At 42.3% G+C, this 23,207-nt stretch overlaps 1 protein-coding gene across 3 annotated transcripts in view; it reads left to right on the forward strand.

Annotated features, from left to right (window-relative positions):
* MEIS1 (Meis homeobox 1) overlaps window positions 1-23,207 on the forward strand; it is a 138,361-nt gene that overhangs the window by 49,497 nt on the left and 65,657 nt on the right. The gene's annotated exons all lie outside the window — the stretch shown is intronic.

A 23,207-nucleotide genomic window follows, 5' to 3' on the forward strand; every position in this document is an offset into this window, starting at 1 on the left:
AAAAAAAAAAAAAAAAAAAAAAAAAGGTTCCAAGCATCTCTTGCCTATTAATAGTGACTAGGAAAGGTTGAGTCTGGGAAGTTATGGGGAGGCAAAACCAGATTTACAGGCAGGTCTTTATTTGTTTATAGCAAATCAGCTTTACTACTTCTTTCACCTATAAGTTACTGGTGGTGCTGACCGCCCACTTTCCCTCTCCCCCACCTCGCGTTTTATGTCTCTTCTTGCTCTTCTTTATATGTACCGTGTTGTGGCCTAGTTCTGATGAGACCATAGAGAGTCTATTTCCTATTTTGACTATTTTAATTTTTTTCTATCCACTCTCTCATGACACACTAAGATGCTTGAATATTCTTTTGAATTTTTTTAATTGAAGTGTAGTTGACTTACAATATCGTGTTAGTTTCAGGTGTACCATTCGGATATATTTATATATATATATTTAAGATTCTTTTCCATTATAGGTTATTACAAGATATTGAATATAGTTCCCTGTGCTATACTGTAGGTCTTTTTTGCTTATCTATTTTATGTATAGTAGTTTGTATCTGTTAATGCCATACTCCTGATTTATCCCTCCCTGCGCCTTTCCCCTTTGGTAACCACAAGTTTGTTTTCTATGTCTATGAATCTGTTTCTGTTTTGTATATAGATTCATTTGTATTATTTTTTAGATTCCACCTCTAAGTGATGTCATAATATTTTTCTTTCTCTGTCTGACTTACTGAGTTTTCGATATTAGTTGAAAACCCATCCCTTTTCAAGAGAGTAGAGGTGGTTTCCTAACAACCAACATGATCCTGTTCCTTTTAAAGAGAGGAATTTCTTACATGTGCGGTACTGACTCTGTTCTGTTGTAGCACAGTGATGGTGTTCAGGGAGCCTCGCTCCAACGACAGGAATGTCACATAGAAAATGGAAAATACAGGGCAAGTCTTGTGGCACATTGCATTGAGATTTTTTTCCCCCACATATTATTTGTTAGCATTTTTTCCAATTTTTTATTAAGAATATTTTCATATGTACGGAAAATAAAATGAATAGTATAGCAAATACCCATAACTCACCATTCCCGTTCAACAGTTGTTAACATTTGGCCATATTTGCTTTGTCTGTGTACACGGATACACACGCATATGTATATATGTTACTATATATTCCTCTTCAGTACAGAATATTTAAGGAACCATACATTTCTGAGATTTGGATACATCAGTGATACCTACATTCCCCCCATCAAAGCACTGAACTACTTATTTTGGCATCTTGGAAACAAATGATGAAATATCAGGAAAATACGTGACTTTATATGAGGATCAGCTCATGGTGATCAATTGCTATTTTAAATGCTCGTCTATGTGCACTTTACGCTGGGAACTTTTAGGTGTCTTTCTACGAGGATGTAGGACAGACTGGGAAGACCACTGTCCTTGGCGTGCTGGTGGTCAGGTGCCATCCCCACTGAACAGTTGGTGAGCCCTGTCCTCTGGTCTTGATGACTCACACAACCTCACTGGGATGGAATTTCTTCTGTAAATAAATTAAAAAAAGAGCTAGGCTAGATAACTGAAGTGTTTTCCTTCAGTTCTGAAACAGTGAAATTCTAAGAACCAAGTTGAAATTTTGTGTCCAAACCTAGATAGCATGAAGAACTTCAATAAACATTTACATATAGATTGAAATTTATAGAAAGTCAGTAAATTCCATATAATTTCATGGTCATGAGGAGAAATTCTGAATCTAGGACATAGTATTGGTAATAACAATAAAAAAGTACAGATCGTCCCCAATATCTGAGTTTTCAGAGTATCTGGGTACAAGTTAGTGTCATAGATTTGATTCTTGTACAGACAGATGTAGCTGAAAAGGTCCAAATGCATACAACTTTTTGATTAGATGTGGAATACGTAACTGCTTTATTTGGCTGTTACCGGAATTTCTAAGTGTTTTATTTAAATGGTTTTTTGATTTATTTAATGTTTTTATTTATTTAAATGTTGGCATTCTGCTCTCCCTCACCCAGTGTACTTTTTCTATGTTGAGGGAGGGACGTGGGTTAGGAATGACTGGGACAAATGGATTAATGTGTTAGGTCAAGTGAAATATTGTTTTAGTTAAATCATGTTTGAGGTTGTCTTACAAGGTTTGGAGAGGATTTTCTCTCTTCTTGTTCCTCTGACAAAATGTATACATCTGAGAATAATATGAATCAGTCAAATATACAATGAGCTCTAGGGAAATTATTATTTTTTTCTCCTTTCAAGAAATGATGAAGAATTTTTTTTTTATCTATTGATACAAATCAGCTGATTGTATCAGCATTTGTTTGTTATCTTGCATTAAATCTGTTGTTAACAAGCTGAATACATCTGCCCCAGCACACAGTAATAGAAACTTCAGTCTGGTAGCGGTTAGTGAAATTTCCAGCAAAATCTTGTTAGTGTAACATCTGACCTAATAAACGGCATTAAAGTTGGGGAGGTAGAGGAGATAGAGGTGTTGCTATCCCTAATGTAAATATCTCTTTGCTGCTTACCTGCCAATCTTGGATTTCCTAAAGTTAATTCTTCCTAGAGTTTTTTGTTTTTAACTATTTGATCAGAAGATTACACTCTACAGGCCAGCTAAAAGGGATGTATTTTTTTGAACCTCTTCCATTGTTTTTAAAATCATTGTTTGTGTTGTAATCCTTTCAAAATGCTAGCTGCTTTCCTGTTTAAAGAGTAAGGTCTTTCCACGGGCAGATCACCTTCATTTAATCTTCTGAAAGTGCATACTTAATTCTTAGCAACAGTGCATTTTTGGCACCAAGACCATATTACCAAGAAAAACTGAATCTCGTAAACAAGTAGAAAAATAAACCTTAGTTGTCTAAGAAGGTAATTGCGTCTTGCTTTTGGAGCCTTATATATACATCCCACTTGGTACAATTAGCCTCTGTAAACATTTGAACTTCTTTGTAGTCGAAACATTATATATTTCAGGAAGCAGATGAAGGAAGGGTTTTCAGGTTGATTCCTAATATAGCTGGTTTACTTTTCATCGTTGGTGTTGCTTTGGGGTTTTATTGCATTAAAATGTATCTGTGATTGTTCATATAAACTTTCAACCAATTTGCTTAAATATTGGAAGCCGGCAGGATGTGGAACAAGCATGGCATTGTGGAGAATATCACCCTGGCCCGAGTCAAGGGTAGAATGCTGTGAAAGCATTGTGCTAATTTTAGCTTACAAAGAGGATAAAGATAAACTGCCTACTGCTAGTTTGCCATATGCTATCCTGGTGATAATATTCGAATGCAAAATATTCCATAGAGAGTCTTATTGTTTCAGTATGAGAAGCTTGGATAAGAGTTAAGCAAATTTCTACTCAGTAAGTTTATAAGAAATAATGAAGTAAAACAATTCTCAAATGCAGGTAGATGAAATCTGCTCAATTTATTTCGGCTTTATTGACTTTCATGGGAGTTGACAGAATTAGTTTTGGTTTATATGTGATCCAATTTTATCTATTTTTCACATGTAAATCTTAAAAATCAATCTGAATAAATATTGATCTCTTTCAGAGAAGCAAAAATATAGTTGGGATTGCATAAAACTGCTTAAGAGACAGCATCCCTTGAAGTTCAATAAAGGAATAAAGGCGACCTGTTCAACTGGTTTTAAAATAACACTTTAAAAAGCCTTTTTAAAATTGAAAAAGTCAGAATCCATTACCTTTCCATATTTGGCAAATTCAGCGCCTACCAGTGTCTGACCTATTTATTTGTCACTGAGACCACTTCACAGTGAAGGGATTGTTAGTCCCTGAAAAACTGAGAAAAATCCAATGTGCATAGCGCATTTGCAGATGGAAACAGACTGTGTAGCCGGATTTGGAGGGTGGGTTGGCTGGAAGCTTTGTGTTAACAACTGGTGAAAAGCCTGACCTTTGTGTGACCTAGGTCAAACAAACCCCTGACTCAAGAGCTCTCCTTTGACATGGATACCTGTTTGGGGAAAGGGGCCAAAAAAGGGGGATGAAGATAAAATTATGTTCTGGACTTACAAGCTTGTTTTTTGAAATGTCCCAGTTTACTTGCCTATTGGGGGGCATAGTGTCCAGCGTGGGATGTCACAAAGGACCACAGATCTGTTTGTAAGTGTCAAAGGGAAAAGATGATCAGGAAACAATCTTTTTTTCTTTCTTTCTTTCATACAGGCAACACATAGGGTTTTTTCCCCTCACAATGCAATATGATCTGGGTCGTGATTCAGAGTTGAATGAATGGGCTGAGCTCCACTGATGAAAACATTTGATAATGTGGAAAATAAAAGCCCTGGCAAGGAGGAGATGGCAAGGCTTCCATTGTTTGTCCCCACACTTTGTTTTTATAGGGGTTCTCACAGGAACAAATAAATTGGAGTAAATAAAAGCAAAATAGCACTGTTAGTCCATATCGTGGCCTCACACATGCTCACGAGTCAACTTTGGCAGGAAACTAGCAAGGGTCTGTTCCCGACCATTTGCGTTGCATCTTTATCTCTCCGGTTCATTGTTTGCCACTGACTGCTTAAACCTCAACTTCCCAAGTAAAAGCTTCCTGTTGCTTGCTTTTAAATATAGTTTTGTTACAACAACATCACAAAAATGAAGAAATGTATTAAGGAAGCGAACTGATGACAGGAGGAATAAAGCAGGTCTAGTCCAATGTGATTCTAAAACTCCAGGGCTCACTCAAATCCATGAGGCGGGTTACTCTTGATGCAATCACTAATAGTCCCTTTTGGCTACCGGGCTAGAGGAACCATCCCTCTGCCTTCACAGGAGGTCAAGAGTGAAGGAGAACAACGAAAATGGTCAGTGTTTCTGCCCTTTTGCTGTGTTTGGCTCACTTAGTTTTAACTTTTAAGCATTGTCTGTGGCTGGGATTTTGTGCACTTTCAGTTGCAGGTTAGAGGAGATCGTCCTTTATTAATTATGCTCCTGCTTTGAGATACTTTAATGTCAGTATATCTGAAAAATTCTATCCACGCCTATGGAAAATATGGTTCTTATTCCACCTTAAGGGATGGGGGTTACTCTGATACTTCCTGCAATTTTGGAGGAACTCACAGCAGTTTTCTCAGGCCTTGGATATAAACAACATTGTTTATGCTGTTTCCACTCTTGTAGTCCTCTGTTTGTGCAGGCTCTAACACAAGTAGGTCTGTTTTGCATTTAAAAAATTAGTGCATGTTTTCAGAATCAATCTATCAAGTTAGGCCAAGAAATGCCATAAGAATGCATGGCTGGGGGTCACCATATTCTGGCTTTCAAAACTTACTTGACAGCCACTTACAGCTCTGGCTCTACACTCACGTGCGAACCTTGGTACCCTCCTTTAATGCCATGATGGAAGCAACTGATTCCAGTCCCTGTCTCCTACTCGTTGCATAATACACTGAAAGCTGCACCAGAAAATTATTAACACGACTCCAGTGACCCTTTTCTAAAATTAAAGTATAGATGATTTACAATGTTAGTTTCAGGTGTACGGCAAAGTGATTCCGTTATATATGTGTGTGTGTGTGTATATATATATATACACACACACACACACGCATATATATAAATCTATTCTTTTTCAGATTTTCTTCCCTTATAGGTTATTACAAGATGTTGAGTATAGTTCCCTGTGCTATACAGTAGGTCCTTGTTGGTTATCTATTTTATATATAGTAGTGTATATCAGTTAATCCCAAACTCCTAATTTATCCCTACCGCACCCCTTTCCCCTTTGGTAACCATAAGTTTGTTTTCTATGTCTGTGAGTCTGTTTCTAACCGCACCTCTTTCCCCTTTGGTAACCATAAGTTTGTTTTCTATGTCTGTGAGTCTGTTTCTGTTTTCAAGTGACCCTTTTGACGAGAACACCCATTGTGCCAGGATGTGAACAGTGTTGTGAAATATATAATATAGTATATTGTAGCTATTTAATAATGAATCTGTTATAATCTCTAGTAATACAGTGAATTAAGATCTAAAGGAAAGTAGCTTATTAAGGCACGAAAAGAGTGAGCACTATGTGTGTGTGTGTGTGTCTGTGTCTGTGTCTGTGTGTAGTGGAACAAGGCCAAGTGGAGGGCAGCTGCAGGGCGGCCCTGTAGCACAGACAAGCTGGAGAGCCTTCCCCAATACCCTTGCAGTCCTCCCAGAACGGAAGAGGGAGCCAGCTTGCCAGGAAGCCATAAACTTTTCAGTCTGTGAACTGTCACTGCCCTTATAGACACAATACCATGTGTTCTGGAGGAGAGAGTCAGAACATAGAAGATGCCTGCAGGTTTTGGCCCATGGGTGCAGGATGCCAACTTCTTGGACAATTTTCTAGAGTGGGACTCTGGGTGTAGCACTGAGGTCTTAATCACCTATCCAGCTCTATTTGCCGCGTTCAACGCTGCGCAAACGTGGTCGATAACTCTTTTACTTGGTTGCCTTTGAGAGACTGCCTCCTGGGCACTAAGCTAAGAAAATCGCTGCTCTCCTCTGGCCGGGTCCAGCAGGAGAAGGATGTCAGGAGAATGCAGACGCTTCTTCCTTTCTGCAAGTCTCCAGCTGATTCCGAGCTGAGCATTCCCAGCCCCCATCAGCTTGTTCCTGGAGATCCCTAGAGCAGAGGCCCCCGAGAGAAAGAGCTCCTTGGTTGTTCGTGTAGATCTGGCTGTCCTATCTGATGGTCAGACATTCTACATCAGAGCTAGTGAAAAGTGGGGTTATGCGGTGACTGTTTGTCATTTGGAGTAATCAGTTGGAAAAGTCTTTCTTTTGTCCTATTCAGAAGACTGGAAGTTCGTGTCATTGCTCTAAGGAGAGTTGCATCTTCTTGGTTATGTTGTTGAACGCATTTTGGGGGCTGTTACTGTACCCTTACTTTTGGATAAGTTGTCACCCATTCCCATGCAGGTAGGTATACCTCATCTTCATAAAGAGGAATCAGAGGAAGCCATGCTCCACCAAGGTGGGCTTTAAACTTTGGGGGTGGACTTTGGGACCATGTCACCCGGCAGAGAAGCCCATATAGCACAAGCGCGTCAGCATATGACCCATGGTAGTAAAACCCCAAATTCCATAAAACTAGTTGGTCTAAGAGATCGCCTGCTTCCCTCAGCACCCTGAGGCAGCTGGAATTAGCAGACATGGTGGGACTTACTATTCCATAGTCTGATCTTGAAGGCATAAGTTGGAGCTGAATCTGGGGTCCAAGCCTCCCTCCATCTCTCCTGACGTTCTCCCAATGGTATGGTTGCTACCATTTGGACAGGAATGTACACTTTTGTCCTGTCTGTTGTAATCCCTCCTCTCCCAGGTTACCATGGGGCCTTGCTGTCTTCCTAGCTGTAATATCTGTACCTTATTTTGCAGTTATGTGTTGGACGCTGAGCTGCCTTAAAAGCTGAGGGATTTAAGTCTTATCAAAATCGTTAGTACTGTAGTGTTTATTTCCTTATAAGCGAATTCCCCGTTTCAACTGTATCTTTAGAAAATGATCTTGGTTTTCTTCTACCATCATATCAGTAATAATAAAATAAGCCAAGAAGTTATAATTACTCTTCACATAGCCTCTGTGGAGCGGTTACATAGAATACCCACTTGTTATGATGTGAATTTTCATTCACTGCAAAGGAGAAGGAACAAAATATTCCTGGTGGTTTGATTCCCCCATTGGCCACACGTTATGACTCTCCTAACAGCAAACCACACCGTCCACTGTCAGACACGCTCTAATGCTCTTTCTATTAAATAGAGCAGCTAAAAATACGGGTGTTCTTCATTAAATGTAAAATGATCATTTTAACTGGTTCTACTCTGAGTGACCCATCCATCACTTAATCAGACCAATTTAAGCGGAGAGAGAGAGAGAGAGATTGAAAAGAAGAGTGGATCATCTGTCTGTATTTCCTTTGGTGGCAACACGAGTAGAATTTAGGCTTCGGATGAGTCTTTAGTCATCTCATTGTTTCCTGTGAAAGTGTTATTTTCTTCAGCGTATACAGGTGGTGGTGTGATGGGCTGTCTAGAAATACAGGTTTAACTAGACCAATGAAGACCATACTTCGTTAGTTTACTTGTGACAAAAAAAGAGTCGCTTGATGTAAGAACTGTTCCCAGCCTTTCCTGCCCTTCCCATCAGTTGAATCAACCACACAGTCAGTTGTTGCATCTGTAATAGCTCTCCTCGTGTAGAAATGAGGATTTTGCAAACTCCCAGAACATACAACCAGATTCTTTGTTAAATATTTCTGATAACGAAGGCTATATTTTCCGTATATATATGAAGAGAGCGGAACTAACTCAGGGCAAGAAGTTGAACTTTTTTCTGTAGAGAAACAAAAACTGTAAAGATAAACGTGCTTTTTGACTGCCCCCCTCCCAGCCACACTGCTGCATTAACTCTCAATTAATTTCCGTACGTTTAGGATTTGAGTCTGCCATTCATTCAACAAACACGAGCTGCCTACTAGTGGGCGGCCCTGAGGATACACAGTGGTGAGCAAGCCCACAGACTGTGCTCAACGAACTTCAGATCTAGTGGGAATGGCTGGAGGGTAAATAGACCATGGAAATATGGTGGAACACCAGCTATAATCGTTGGCGCATGGAACATGCATCTGTCTCTGTCTTGGAGGGTCTTAGGAGTTCCCCTCAAGAAAGGGCATTTTTACACTATTTTTCCAAGAGTTTTCGCACGTGTAACCCCACTCATTCCTCACAGCACCCCTTTGAATCAGCCAGTTCTTTATTACCACTGTGGACTGAGGAAGGGGGACTCAGCAAGTGGAGTCACTTGACAAAGATGACACCGATAGGAGAGCCTGGCTTAGAAGGGCGGACCCCGGCTCTGACCTCTGGGTCAGGCATGAGTGCCTGTGTTGGGGAGGGTGGGGGAACCTGGAAAGATGAGAAATAGTGGCCTGATGTTGTGAAATCACTGTGTGACCATCTGGGAATTTGCCCTCAATTCACTGCCAAGTTTAAGAAGACCTGGAACAATCATTTCACACTCAAATAGCCCAGGCAGAGCTTCAGAACACCCACTTTCCCTTTAAAAAAATAAGGCAAACAAGCAAGCACAGAAGAGAGACAAAGAACGTGATCGCTGGGAGCAGCTTTCAGAGTTTCGGTTTGCATCCTTTCTTTTGTGATAGCGTGGCCCCAAATAGTCACATTGCATATGCCTTGGAAGTTTTTAGGCTTCTTGATGGAGATCATCTTCCCGTAACTGATTCTTCAAAGTTACGTATTTCTTTAACCTGGTCACATGCCTGACTTTGGACTAGTGAGGGGACAGATAATTTAGCTTTGGGCCTGCGGTGGCCCACCCTTCAACTTTCCAGCTCAGGCCAGACTGTGCCTCGTGCCAGCTGCTGTCCTTCCTGTGGTTGCCTCTCTTACATGAGATGGAACTCATTGCTCCAGGTATTGCAGAGATGCCTGACTTTGGGGGAGTCCCTTCACTGAGGTTTCTGGAAGGAAGAATTCCTTGGGTATGAATGAGATGCAGAGAGGACGGCTGTGTTTCCCATACCCCATCCGCATTTGAATGGATGCGATTTGGGGCTGTCTCCCCGTTTGGTGTGCCGGATGAGAAGGCAGGACATGCTGGGGCCTAGGACCTGTGCTAGAATCTCAGCAACACAGTGTCCCTGGGCAGCAAGAGGAGGCTGGGGCAGGGCGGAAGCATCCCCATTATTAAGAGGACAAGGGCTTGGAGCATGTAACCTCGGTAGAGAAGCTGGCCCCTCCCTGAGCCAGGCAGCTGGATGGTCCAAGATACAGCATCCAAAGGGTGTAGCAAGTTCAGGCCTGGCATTTCAGGATATCCAGTCTGATAGGTGGGACCAGCAGCAAGGAATTCTAGGCCTTAGGCCAACGCAGAAGTCACGCGGGGCTGGGATTGGCCTTCTGAGGTCTGTTTTCCAGGGCGAGGATCCCTTCCAGCTGGGAGCAGTCTTCAGCCCTAGGAAAGAAAGCTGACAGGGGCTGGGGGATGGGAGGGGAATAAAGGTTCCTGCCAGCTTGTGGGTGGGGACAAGACCAGACCCAGAAGAGGACCAGAAGTAGAGTGGGGAAGCCAGAGACACGCCCGCGCTGGAGGACGTATCTGAATGAGCAGCGGGGGTAGGTCGGGTGACTGAAGGTAAAGGTTGGCAGTTGGTCCTGTGAATCTAGGTCTAGGGCAGTGTCAAGGGATCAGGGCGATTTTGACTTTTCCCGTCTTGTGGGATAAATGTCTCGGAAACCAAGAAGGGGACCTGGGTCCCAGGTAGAGTTTATGTAGATGCAGCTACAGGAGCTCCGGAAGAGGAAAGAACAAGCTGGCAAAGAGAGAGGGTGCAGGGTGCTGTAGCAGCAACCCCCTTTCTGTGGGAGGGAAGGTGTCTGCCTTCAGTGGATGAGAATAATTCATGGATTCTGCTACTTCCTTCTGACCCCAGTAGACTTCAGATTAGCATGTAGGTGACATCATCACTGAAAACCCCACAGGCATGGACCGCTGCTCCCCCTTGGGTCCTCTGCTCCAGGCTGGTGTCCACGAGGCAACCTTGTTTGGATTTCCGTACCCTGCCTACCCCCCACCCACAAGAGGAGAGGCTTTCCTTGCTTTGATACATAAATGATGAGAGAAAATCAACTCTCGTGGGAGCTTGTGATCCATCCATCTCCTTCCCACTCCCCTCTGGCTGAGCAGCCTGGCCATGCCTGCCCAGAGTGGACTCCCGGTTTCAGAATGTACGGACGTCTCCAGAAAGGGCACTTGCCTCCCAACTTTCCTACTAACAGAACTGCAGACTTCTGACATGGAGAGACACTTGGAAACCATGGTGTGATTCTAGGAAATGTGTGCTTTGTCATGTTTTATGTCCTAGGCATTGACATTTCTGTCATTTCGTAGGTGACTACTCGGAGGCCCTGGGAGAGGGCAGGGGCCTCTGTGGGGTGATGCTCTAGCTAGCACGGGGCTTCCCCTCTGCATTTGGATTCCTCAGTTTCCACCCCTCTTATGAATATTTTCTGTATGATTTTCTCTTTTAATTTTTGGAGGCCCCTTCAGGGGAATCGCCTCACTGTTCTGCAGTGTGGCTATTTTTGACGCCCTCCCATTCCTGTGTACTTTCTCCAGATCCACAAACACTTGGTATTTGTTTTCTTCCTTGTACACTTCAGAGGTGGCTTTCATACTTAACCCGTTCCCACCCCTTTGACTAAGGAGCACCCACTCACGTGGCACTCTGAGATTGCTGCTTCGGTGTCTCTTCCTTCTGAGACTTCAGTATCGAGGAACCATTATGAAGCCCACATTATTGGTCAGGCTTTGTGCTGGCTGTGGACGACATGCAGCCATGAGAAAGGACACTGTTCCGCTCTAGAAGGTCTTTCTAGAGGTTAAAGAAATGCACCTAGATTAGATCACCGTTATCTAATAGGGTGGGTTAAATGGAGAGACTAGCTCTAGAGTGGTTAGGGTAAGTTTAGCCTTGAGCCAGATCTGGATTCAGATTCATGAGGAACTCTATTTCCTTATCTGTAGAGCAGTCTGTTTCCTTTTCTGTGCATTAGGGCTATTGCAAGGATGACGTGAGATAATTTAGAAAAGCACCTAGCATGGCACGTGCTCTCTGTGAGCCTATAATCGTTAGTTAGTAAATATGAGTTATTTCTATTGGCTACTAAAACAGTCTTTGAAAGATCCATAACATGTAAAGGGTTTTTAAAATATGGAGAAATTGATTTGTTTTTTACCATGATAATTTAACTTTAATGTCTAAGGATTTGGTGAGGTTTAGTTGATTGAAAATAAAGGCCAAACACCGTTTCAAGTATCTAGTAAGTGCTCAATAAATGTTAGTTTTTATCATTACTATTATTCTTACAATCTAGACAAGGGATGGACTACAATTGACAATTAGCCCTGTTATTCTTTAGGGCATCTTGATTTTCCTAGACCGTAAAGATACTTTCTTAAATTATAGCACTTTTTCCCCCCCCTTATTTGTAAATCAAGAACAAAAACCTTTGCTAGTGACAATTGCCACAGAAATATTATTTAGAGAGCAGAGGGCATAATCTGTTTTGTGTGGGAAGTGAGAACTTATATTAATAAAAATTGTTTCCAGTGTACCACCATTCAGCCATAGGCCACCAGCTTCATGCGGTAGGACTGTTTAGGCTGCACTGCCCACTTGTTTAACTCTGAAGCCCACTCACAGGGTTCTGTGTCACTGCAGGGTTCTTTGGGGAAACAGAAGAAAAGAAAAAAGGGAAAGGACCGGCCATGCTAGGAGAGTGGGTGTATATGTTTTGGAAAAGTTTGGCTCCTGGGAATGAGAACAGGATGGCGGGAGGAGGAACCATGACAGGAGTGGCAATGATTGTTCTCCTGCTTGGGGTGAGGGGATCAGGATAAATATCCCCTTGCTCAAAGAATGTCCTCCATAGCAAGTCACCACGGGGACTAGCATTCACTGAGCTGAGCCACCACTGCCAAGTGTGGAGTTAAACACTTAAGGCAACTTACTATTATTATTTTTTAAACATCTTTATTGGAGTATAATTGCTTTACAATGGTGTGTTAGTTTCTGCTGTATAACAAAGTGAATCAGCTATACGTATACATATATCCCCATATCTCCTCCCTCTTGCATAGGGTGGGTGCCTATCCCACCCCTCTAGCTGGACACAAAGCACCGAGCTGATCTCCCTGTGCTATGCGGCTGCTTCCCACTAGCTATCTATTTTACATATGGTAGTGTATATACGTCCACGCCACTCTCTCACTTCGTCCCAGCTTACCCTTCCCCCTCCCCTTTCCCTCACGAGCATTCTCTACGTCTGCGTCTTTATTCCTGTCCTGCCCCTAGGTTCTTCAGAACCATTTTTTGTCTTTTTTTTAGATTCCATATATATGTGTTAGCATACAGTATTTGTTTTTCTCTTTCTGACTTACTTCACTCTGTATGACAGTCTCTAGGTCCATCCACCTCACTACAAATAATTCAATTTCGTTTCTTTTTATGGCTGAGTAATACTCCGTTGTATATATGAAGGCAGCTTATTTTACTTCACCTGCCAATACCTCTAAGGTATAAGTACTATTACTATGCTCATTTTTTCTACAGGGGTGAAACTCAGGCTTGGAGAGGTTAAATGACTTGCCCAGGGTCACACAACTATTAATGGGGAAGATGAGACTCTTATGAACCTAGGCAATCCAACTCCAGAGGCTAAACTATTCTCTTGGAACACCTCCAATGTAGGAGACAAGAAGTGAGGTATAGTACATGCTGAGGAGATGAGAAGGAGAAGGACGGTAGCACTCAGAGAAACGAGTCGCCAGTGGGAGACATCCTGGCTTGTTTCCACACTCCAGTCAGTGGGTTGCCTGCTCAAATGAGGACCTGAACAGCCTTGCCCGCAGCCTTGTCCAGCGGGTGCAGGTACATTTCATTGTGTGGAGGGACAGGAGGCTGTCCCCATCTTGCACTATAGCTAGGCATCCGCATGCACCCAGCAGACTTGCTGGCTTTAGGTGCCCATGGGGGAAGGATGCTCCAGAGCCTTGCTGGGATGAAGCTTGTGGTCTTTGGACCAGCAGCACAGCATCTGCAGCTCCTAGGAGCTTGTTAGAAATGCAGAATCTCAGGCTTCTTCCCTACGAAATCCAAAACTACATTTTAACAAGATCCCTGGTGTTTTATGTAATACACGTGGAAGTTGGGGTGGCACTGCGCTAAAAAGTTTTATCTTTACTATGCCCACCAAAGTCGAGTCGCCACTTTCCAGAGTGTGCTGATTTTGAACAGCAGGCACCTGTCCCTAATTAACTGAGTGGTGTGTGTGGTACCACAAATCTACAAAAGAACCGGAGCCTTGGATAATCAGAGGAGAGAAATTTAGGTGTCGTCACAGACACAGGCCAGCAATTCTCAAACCTTTTCTTTCAGGAACTGTTAGATTTTTAGATGGCTTAAAATAAGAGAATAACTTGCATTGTTTTTCGAACTCCCAATTTCTTTCTTGCCCATTTTCCTGCTAACTATACTTAATAATCTCTTCATTCTCCCCAAAGACTTACTAATCTACATTTCACAACTCATTCCATTTGACTTTGCATGCAAAGAAATCTGTGCAGAATATCATCTCTTTTTTCCTCCTTGACCCATGGCATTTCCTCTTGCTCCAACTTCTGCCCCAGGAGGTGAGTCCCACTCTCTCATCCACGGTGATCCACCTTCAGCTGCCCTGGTGCCCTTCCTGCATACACCATGACCTTACCTCATACCTCCTTATAAACTGAGAGCAGAATAAAAGGGTATCAGTAGGGGATGAGGAGGGAAGTGCCCATGAGTGTCTGGAGGGAAGATCCCCGGGAAGCCAGGGCAAGTCAGGGTGGACTGGTGCCCCGCGTTTAACCATGTCACGCTCATTGCAAAGGCTCTGCTCATCCAGCCACACAGACCAGTGAAGAGAGGGCAAACACGGGGTTAGAGTTCCTACAGAATGGAGACACCTTATCCTGGTTTATCTGGAGTCATTCAAGAGTGATGTGGTCCAGATGAACAGAATCCTACTTTTTTAAATATTAAAAATTTTGGGACATTTTTAATGAAAGTGTTTCCAGACTATACATATGCCCTATCATATCTAATTATAATCAACTTAAAGAAAATTGAAAGTCAGAAGGTCCATGAGTTATGGCCCTGCACCATATCTTTTCCTGTTTATACAGCCTGTTTGGCATTCATCGGGCTGCTTTCCCCAATGCTAAAGGGCCCGGCTGTGCTACGCTTCTTAGGTGCTTATTTTTTGCCTCTTCATCATCCTATATTTTTACAAAGCTTTCAGCCTACAAACTATAAGGCAGGAAACCAGATGAGTAAACTTTTTTTTTTTTTTTTTTTTTCGATACGACCCAGATGAGTAAACTTTTAAAAACTGTATCTAAAATAAATATAACAATTCAATGATTAAGGGGCTTTTGGTCATTCCTCTGTGAAAAGTCTATGAGCTTTACCACATTTAATCTGTGATTCTAATCCAGTATATTTTAATCATCTTGGAGCTTTATTTATTTATTTATTTATTTTTTTTTTTTTTGCGGTACGCGGGCCTCTCACCGCTGCGGCCCCTGCCGTTGCGAAGCACAGGCTCCGGACACAGGGAAGCCCCAGATGAGTAAACTTTTAAAAACTGTATCTAAAATAAATATAACAATTCAATGATTAAGGGGCTTTTGGTCATTCCTCTGTGAAAAGTCTATGAGCTTTACCACATTTAATCTGTGATTCTAATCCAGTATATTTTAATCATCTTGGAGCTTTAAAACTCACTAATGCCGGACTCTCACCCTCCAAAATACTAGTTTAATTGTTCTCTGGTATAGCATAAGGCATTAGCATTTGTAAAGCTACCACGTGATTCCTCATGTAGCCAAAATTGAGAACCACTGCTTCTAATCTTTTTTTTTAACATTTAAAAAAAAAAAAGTATTTATTTATTTATTTATTTATTTTTGGCTGCATTGGGTCTTAGTTGTGGCACATGGGATCTTTCCTTGCGGCCTGCAGGCTCAGTAGTTGCGGTGCACAATCTCCAGAGCATGCAGGCTCAGTAGTTGCGATGCACGGGCTCTGTAGTTGCAGCATGCGGGCTTAGTTGCCCCGTGGCATGTGGGATCTTAGTTCCCCGACCAGGGATCGAACCCACGTCCCCCGCATTGGAAGGCGGATTCTTAACCACTGGACCATGAGGGAAGTCACCCACTGCTTCTCATCTTTATGCTAGAAATATTTTTTAAATCCTACTTTTAACTATATCCTATATAATTGTTGAAGTGAGCTCTTTGATAAATAAATGTTATCCTGTCTGTGTAAAAGTGTGTGTGTATACACACATATATATATACATAATATACATATACACATGCAGAGCATATAGAAGTTTAAAAATAAATTATCTGGCAAGCTTTTGAAGATATCACAAAAATAAATGGGGTGTGTGTGTGTGTGTGTGTGTGTGTGTGTGTGTCTATGTCTGTCTGTCTGCCTGTCTATATGATCCCATGTGTGGGTAGCATTTGTGTTTTTTTGGTGTTTTTGTTTTTTGTTTTTTTTACTGACAAAACATTTATTTTCACGGTTAGATAGAACTTTGTGACCATTCATTAGTATATATTTAATATTTTGGGGGCAGAATATTTCAAGCAATGAACTTGTCATACATTACTGTAATATTAAAAAAATAGGCAAAATACTGGGTCCTAAAATGCTTTCTAAGATGTTGATTCAGAACAAAAGTTCATGGTTTTATACTGTTTTACCTTTGCAGTTGAAGTGTATTCTGTTTGTTTCTTAGAAAAAGGTCGGGGATTTCCATTTTGTTTTATTGTTAGTATAAATACATAGATTTCAGTAATATTTTGCAGTGCACGCACATCCTGAAGTTTCTAAGACTTCATTAAGAAGTTATGCTGTTTTTGCAGGGATTTTCCTTGGTGTTTAGTTGTAAAAAAAAAAATGCTGAATGGATGAAAAATGAGTAAACTATGTGTTTTTTTCTTCTTTCTTATTCATCATTGCTATTTGTCCTCTGTGTGAAGGCAACTGATTTGCTGTTGTTCCCCTGAGGGGAATTCAAGTCAAAAAGTCATATTGAATTACTAGAAAAAGATATTCCTATCTCAAAAGAACAAAGTGCAATGATTTAAGAAAAAAAAGGTGGAAAATTTATCTGATTTTTGGTGTATGTTTTATCTGTCCACGGTACTCTACTTGTACGAACATTTTGATAAACTAAATCTGAAGTGAACTATAAATATGATTATTGATTGACTCCAACTGACAATCTTACTTTCCATGAATTTAGAAAGCACAGTTTCTTCCTTTAATTCCATCAACTGCACATTTAAATTTTAACAAAAAAATTTTTTTGTATTCTGTAAAAATCCAGCAGATATTTTCATTCTGGGTCTCGGTTATTTAATATATTTCTTTCCATAGTTTTCACACAGTTACATGCATGATTTGAGCTGACAATGAAGATAGAAGCTTCACAGAATGCATGATTTATGGGAAAGTTATTCCCAATGTATTTCAACAGGCTGGCAATCCTCCCCGAGTTACAAACACCCAAATTATGAACGACCTACACACACAGACACACACACAGACACACACACACACACACACGTCCAACTTGGATTTCTTAACTCCTGTCCTCCATGCTTTACATCTACAGGACGCATTTACTGTCATCACAGTTTCTGTGAGAAACCGTGGGGTGCTCAGAAGCATGTGACTTCCCAAATAGAAGCAGGGGATTGGGGTGGGGAGAGATAGCAGGATGTAATCATCAGTTAGGAAAGTGACACTGGGCTTTTTTGAAAGATTGGCATCCATTGATCAAAAATACACAAGCTACGTATTTTTAGACACTTTATTTCTCTTCCTGAAATTCTGCCATTAATGATTCATTCACATGAACAAATCTTTTAAAAATGCCAGTACTTCTGGGAAGGTGAGGGAGGCATCAGTTATTCATTTCCTGGTCCGAACTAATTCTTTCAGGTTGCTTGCTACCTAATCTCTGGCTCAGGTCAAGTAGACTTAAAGGCTGGTTATTGTGATTGGCGGGAGATGATGAGTGTTAATTCATAGCAGGAATAGAATCGGTCCAGGTGATGTGACCATAATTGGGAGGCCAAGTGCCTCTACAAGGCACTGGGATACTTGGAAACTCCAGGAAAAGAAAGCTACGTAGCAGAGGAGAGATACAGAAAAAGAGGTACTAAAGGCAATCATATATATTTTAATATTTTCCTAGGCCGACTCTATGCACAGAAATATGAGAAGGAACTCATCTTCCTCCTTATTTTTGCACTTTCTGACTTCCTGAATCCAGGGCTCACATGTCAGTTAGAACTTCATTCACATAATGAATTACTTTGGCTTTTGATAAACAAGAATTGGAAACTATCACCATTCATAACAGACTTCTATGTGAAAATTTGTTCTAATGTCCAAGAGACCTGCTTACAAATTAAATTCAGAATATAATTGGTGCCTAAATTGGGATCTACCTGAATAGACTCATTGCTCGTCCGTTGTCCCTCATTCTCCAATCTTGGTTTGGAAAGTAGGGATTTGCTAGGTGGAACTAAAAGAGACACTGGAGGATGAGGCTTTATGTGGTAAAATTTATGTAATATCAGGGCATGCAATGGAAAGGACACTGGTGACCCCACGGAAATACACTTAGAGGTCACAACTCTTAGAAACCTAGGGATGAGCACCCAAATCCTGACTATGGCCCCCAAGGCCCTGTGTGGTCTTGCTTCTCTTACCTCTCCAGTTTCCTCTTGTCCCTGCTTTCCCAGGTCCCAGTACTGTGGTTGTCTCATGCTTCCCCCAGACAGGCAGGGCCTTTGTACATGTGATTCCAATGGCCTGCAATACTTTCCCTGCCCTCTGCCCTTTTACACTGTCCACTTTACCTAATTGACTTTTCTCTACCCTTCAGACTTCTGCTCCAGATCACTCCCGCCTCAGTCGATGTTCTTTGTTCCACACACTCAAAGATTTATGTTTCTTTCTGATGGAGTACAGTTGCACAATTATTGCTGTGACTATTTTGTTTAACGTCTGTGCCCTCTAACTGGAAAGCACATAGAAAGAGGGACTCTTTCTGGTTTGGTTCACCATTTGTGTCTCTAGGGGGTCGGCATTCATGTTTGGGACATAGTAAGAATTAAGTACATTTTTGTTAAATGAATGAATGAATGATAGGAGTGACAGGTTGTACAAAAGGTGGTTACATATACAGAGCTCACTTTTATTTTTATTTTAGAATTACTGTTTTTTTTGGGGGGTTATTTATTAATTTATTTATTTTTGGCTGCATTAGGTTTTCATTGCTGCATGCGGGCTTTTTTTAGTTGCGTCGAGCGGGGGCTACTCTTTGTTGCAGTGTGCGGGTTCTCATTGCGGTGGCTTCTCGTTGCGGGGCACGGGCTCTAGACACGTGGGTTTCAGTAGTTGTGGCACGTGGGCTCAGTAGTTGTGGCATGCGGGCTCTAGAGCGCAGGCTCAGTAGTTGTGGTGCACGGGCTTAGTTGCTCCACAGCATGTGGGATCTTCCCGTACCAGGGCTCGAACCTGTGTCCCCTGCATTAGCAGGTTGATTCTTAACCACTGCGCCACCAGGGAAGCCCCAGAGCTCACTTTTAAGTGCTATATTTACTCTTTAGAAAAGGGGGCAGTAGGTTCATAGAGAGAGCTCCTGCCTGCAGGCTCTGATTCTCCATCTCTTCCCTGGGGTTTCTGTGATGTCAGGAGTCCACTAAAGGGCAGAGTGAGGCTGTGAGCTCATTCCACAGTGGTTAGCTATTGACAAATATCTGTCACTATTTAACAAGCCTAAATTCAACTAGAAAGGAAAAGCCTCATAGCGAATCTCTGTGAAGCCAACCTTTGGAAGCGTAGCTAGACATTTCTTTTATAAGTGCCAAGAATATGTTTATTTAAAGTTTGCTCTTCTTAATCTTCTCCCCTGCTCACCTTAGCTCCATCTTTTCAATCCGTTCCATTGGTATATCTGTCCCATTGGTTATTTGTGAAGCCCCTTCTAGGACTTAGCACTGCCAGGGCAGGTACCAACAACACCTCATCTTGGTTTCCAAAGGAACTACCTCAAAATTTTCAGGAAGGCCATGGTGGTAAAATAAAATATATGAGAGTGTGCTTACCTTTGATCAACTGAAAATCCTTTTGAACTAAAAACAAGGAAACCTTCAACACCTCAGGATGAGAAGAGATACAAAACGGAGGCTGAGCTAACAGAACCCTAATTAAAGTTAAATGTAGAAGTTAACCATTGGATTTAGACTATTACGTATGTCTGTTGGCCTCAGATTTGAAGATATAGAAAGTTTACTCTGTTTATTTTGAAAATGTTCAATAAGACTTATGAGGTTGTATTATATTTTCATTTATCTTGCAAAAACCTTTCTAATGTTTCCTAGGTTTCTGTGACATGTCAATCTGTAACAGTATCAGATATTAATGTCCTCAGATAACCTGTTGCTGAAGAATTGCTGAGACAGGTGTGGAGGAATGCTGTGGGAGAGACTGACTCAATGACTTGGCAAAACCACAGTTCTAGAGTTTTGTGTTTGTACCATATCTATAAAGTGTGAGTCTGGAGTCTGAGCTCAGGGTCAAATTGTCTGCTTAGAGACAGTTGAGATTCTTTACTAGGGTAAAACTGAGAGGTGTGTCAAGGGTGCGGGGAGTGGTATAATTAATTCATTGAGAGGAAAATGCAGAAGGAGACAAATAACTTTTGCTTTATTTTTTAAAAGGTGAACTCAGGAAAAATGGAGAAACAGCAAGAAATTTTAGTTAGGTAAATAGTTTTAAGTTGTAATTGCAGGGAGTAGGGGTGTATTTCTAAAGGGTTATGGTAAACATTATAAAGAAGTCTGATACTTTAACTCTTCGTCCATCTCTTGTCCAAGATGAGCTTAAAAATTCTAAGGAAACTTCCCAGCTTTGGAGAATGGTTTTTTTTTTTTTTTTTTTTTTTTTTTTTTTACCTCTCCCGTTGCGGAGCACAGGCTCCGGACGCGCAGGCTCAGCGGCCATGGCTCACGGGCCCAGCCACTCCGCGGCATGTGGGATCTTCCCGGACCGGGGCACGAACCCGTGTCCCCTGCATCGGCAGGTGGACTCTCAACCACTGCGCGACCAGGGAAGCCCGAGAATGCATTTTTAAAAATGTTTTCTTACGTTTCATTGAATTTCATTGGTGAATATTTTTCAAGAGTTTCATTTAGGCGTGTATCAAAAAGAATTGTAACAGCGGGAAATTGAAACTACCGTTTTCTCCATACAGTGAAAAAAAGATGCATTCACACATTCACTGAATAAGCAATTGACAAGTCTGTACCCTGTACACAGGAGTAACCCTGGGGTTAGAGAATCTTAGTGAGGAGTATGACCAGGTCCCTGTTTTCACAATATTCTATAATCAAGTTGAGGGGACATACACGGAAATGAACAGTGCTAGTAGAGTATGAAGTGTGTTTGGGTGGAGGAATGTCAGGAGAAGAAAAATCACTCCGGACTGGGGAGCATTACTAAAAAGAGAGTCCAGCAAAAACTCCTAATAGGATGGGCTTCCCTGGTGGTGCGGTGGTGGAGAGCCCCCCTGCCGATGCAGGGGACACGGGTTCGTGCCCCGGTCCGGGAAGATCCCACATGCCGTGGAGCGGCTGGGGGCCCGTGAGCCATGGCCTATGAGCCTGCGCGTCCGGAGCCTGTGCTCCGCAACGGGAGAGGCCACAGCAGTGAGAGGTCCGCGTACCGCAAAAAAAAAACAAACTCCTTATAGGAGATGGCAGTTGAACCGAACCTAAAAGGTCACAGAGGAGTTTGCCAGGGAAACGGACTAGCACAGGGGAACACAAAGAGGTGTGAGAGATCCGTGTGTGCAGTGAGATCCCGAGAACGTCAGGTGGGCTCAGGACTGGAGTGGGGGGCAGGGCGTCGAGTGCGGTGCCCCCGGGGACCGGCAGAAGACGGGCTGCAAACAAACACACCCCGGAGAGAGATCACAAAAGGCCTTCTACGCCAGGCTAAAAAGTGTGACCTTTATCCTGAAGGCAAAGGGCAGCTGCAGAAGGATTTTAAGTGCCAGGGTTATACGATCAGATGTGCGTTTTAGAAAAATCATTCTGGCAGCTATTACACACTCTAAATGAAGACAAAACACCTCCTTAAAGCCTCTGAAGTATTCTAGCCGGTTCCTGAGAAAGGCTTGTTATAATTCTCACCATTTATCCTCTTAACATAACACAGAAACATTATCCCCTCTGACTTCTGGCTAAGTAGACACAGCCAGGATCTGGAGAAGTGGGTTTGGGGTAGTTTTTACATTTTTCCTAGCAACCTGGCACACCCAGATAGCTCGACTACAAAGGAAACCCGACCTCCCCATACCGAGGGGATGTTTGCACCAGGGGCCCCTAGAAAGGCGGGAATGTTCTACACAGCATTTAAGGGACGAAAGGCCATATTCTCTCACCGAGAAGTGCTATGTGAGAAAACAGACAAGAGAAAAACAGAAACCCTTAATATTGGAAGAAAATGTAGCCGCCTCATAACATGAGCTGTACAGTCCTCGGAGGGCTGTGCACTGACCATTGAAACGGCTTTCAAGGCACAACAGAATTGACTCAGTATCGAAAGATACGGTTATAACTGGCCTTGATTTTTGAGTCTAGGTACATTTTTGGGACAAAGACTCTATTTCTAAATGCTCGAAGAGGAGAAAAGTAAAGGTTAAGCAGAGAACCTGGCCCGAAACCGTGGAGTCTCGCTACCAAATTGTCAATGAAATGATCTTGAAGCGGGGTGTTTTCCAGCTTGGTTTCTAGCAAAACAGGAGGGTCCACAACCTTACATGTTATTTTGCCCTGGCAGTTGAAAGTTCATCTCCCTAATTAGGAGTTTTGCCTCTGTGGCATAAAGAACCCTCTGATGGACAACCCATTTTATTTCTACCTGCTGGCCCACTGCCACCGGAAGTGCCCAGCCCTTGTGATGTAAATGTCAGGCACTTTTGGGGGTTTTGTTTTTGCCTCCCTCAGAATAGGTTTTTGGGACCGGTGGTCCTGAAGGGAGAGAGGGAGTTAGGAGGGAGAGAAAAATGGGAGTCAGACGTTGACCTGCCGGGAAGGAGCCCCTGCTGACACGGTCAGCCTGACCCATTGAATGGACTGAATACGATAAATGCCGCTTTATCCTGCCTTGAAAGGCACGAGATAGCGCAGTCTAAATGCCTGGGCATGCTTAAATAGGCGACCAGGGATGTTTGAGTTGAGCATGTTTGAAATCTGAGCTCTCTGACAGCCTGGGAGCTGTCACAGGTCACCTGCCTTGCTCCGCTGGGACGGGCCTAGGTCTCACAAGAAATTGTCCATAGACGAATTGTAGTACAAATTCCTTTCTTTGTTGGTTGGCCTCTTTCACTAGACCATGGCCTATAAAATTTTGTAAAAACAATTCTTAAATATTATTTGAAAGGGCAAATGGCCCACGCTGAAAGGTTTGACAGTTTGACATATAGTGCATGGTTTCGAGAGCTCGCAACCTGAAAAGTGTGGCCAGGATTCTCCCCCTGCTTGTTAGAAG

This window comes from Neophocaena asiaeorientalis, unplaced genomic scaffold (assembly GCF_003031525.2).
Source record: "Neophocaena asiaeorientalis asiaeorientalis breed wild unplaced genomic scaffold, Neophocaena_asiaeorientalis_V1.1 scaffold381, whole genome shotgun sequence".
Lineage (NCBI taxonomy): Eukaryota > Metazoa > Chordata > Mammalia > Artiodactyla > Phocoenidae > Neophocaena > Neophocaena asiaeorientalis.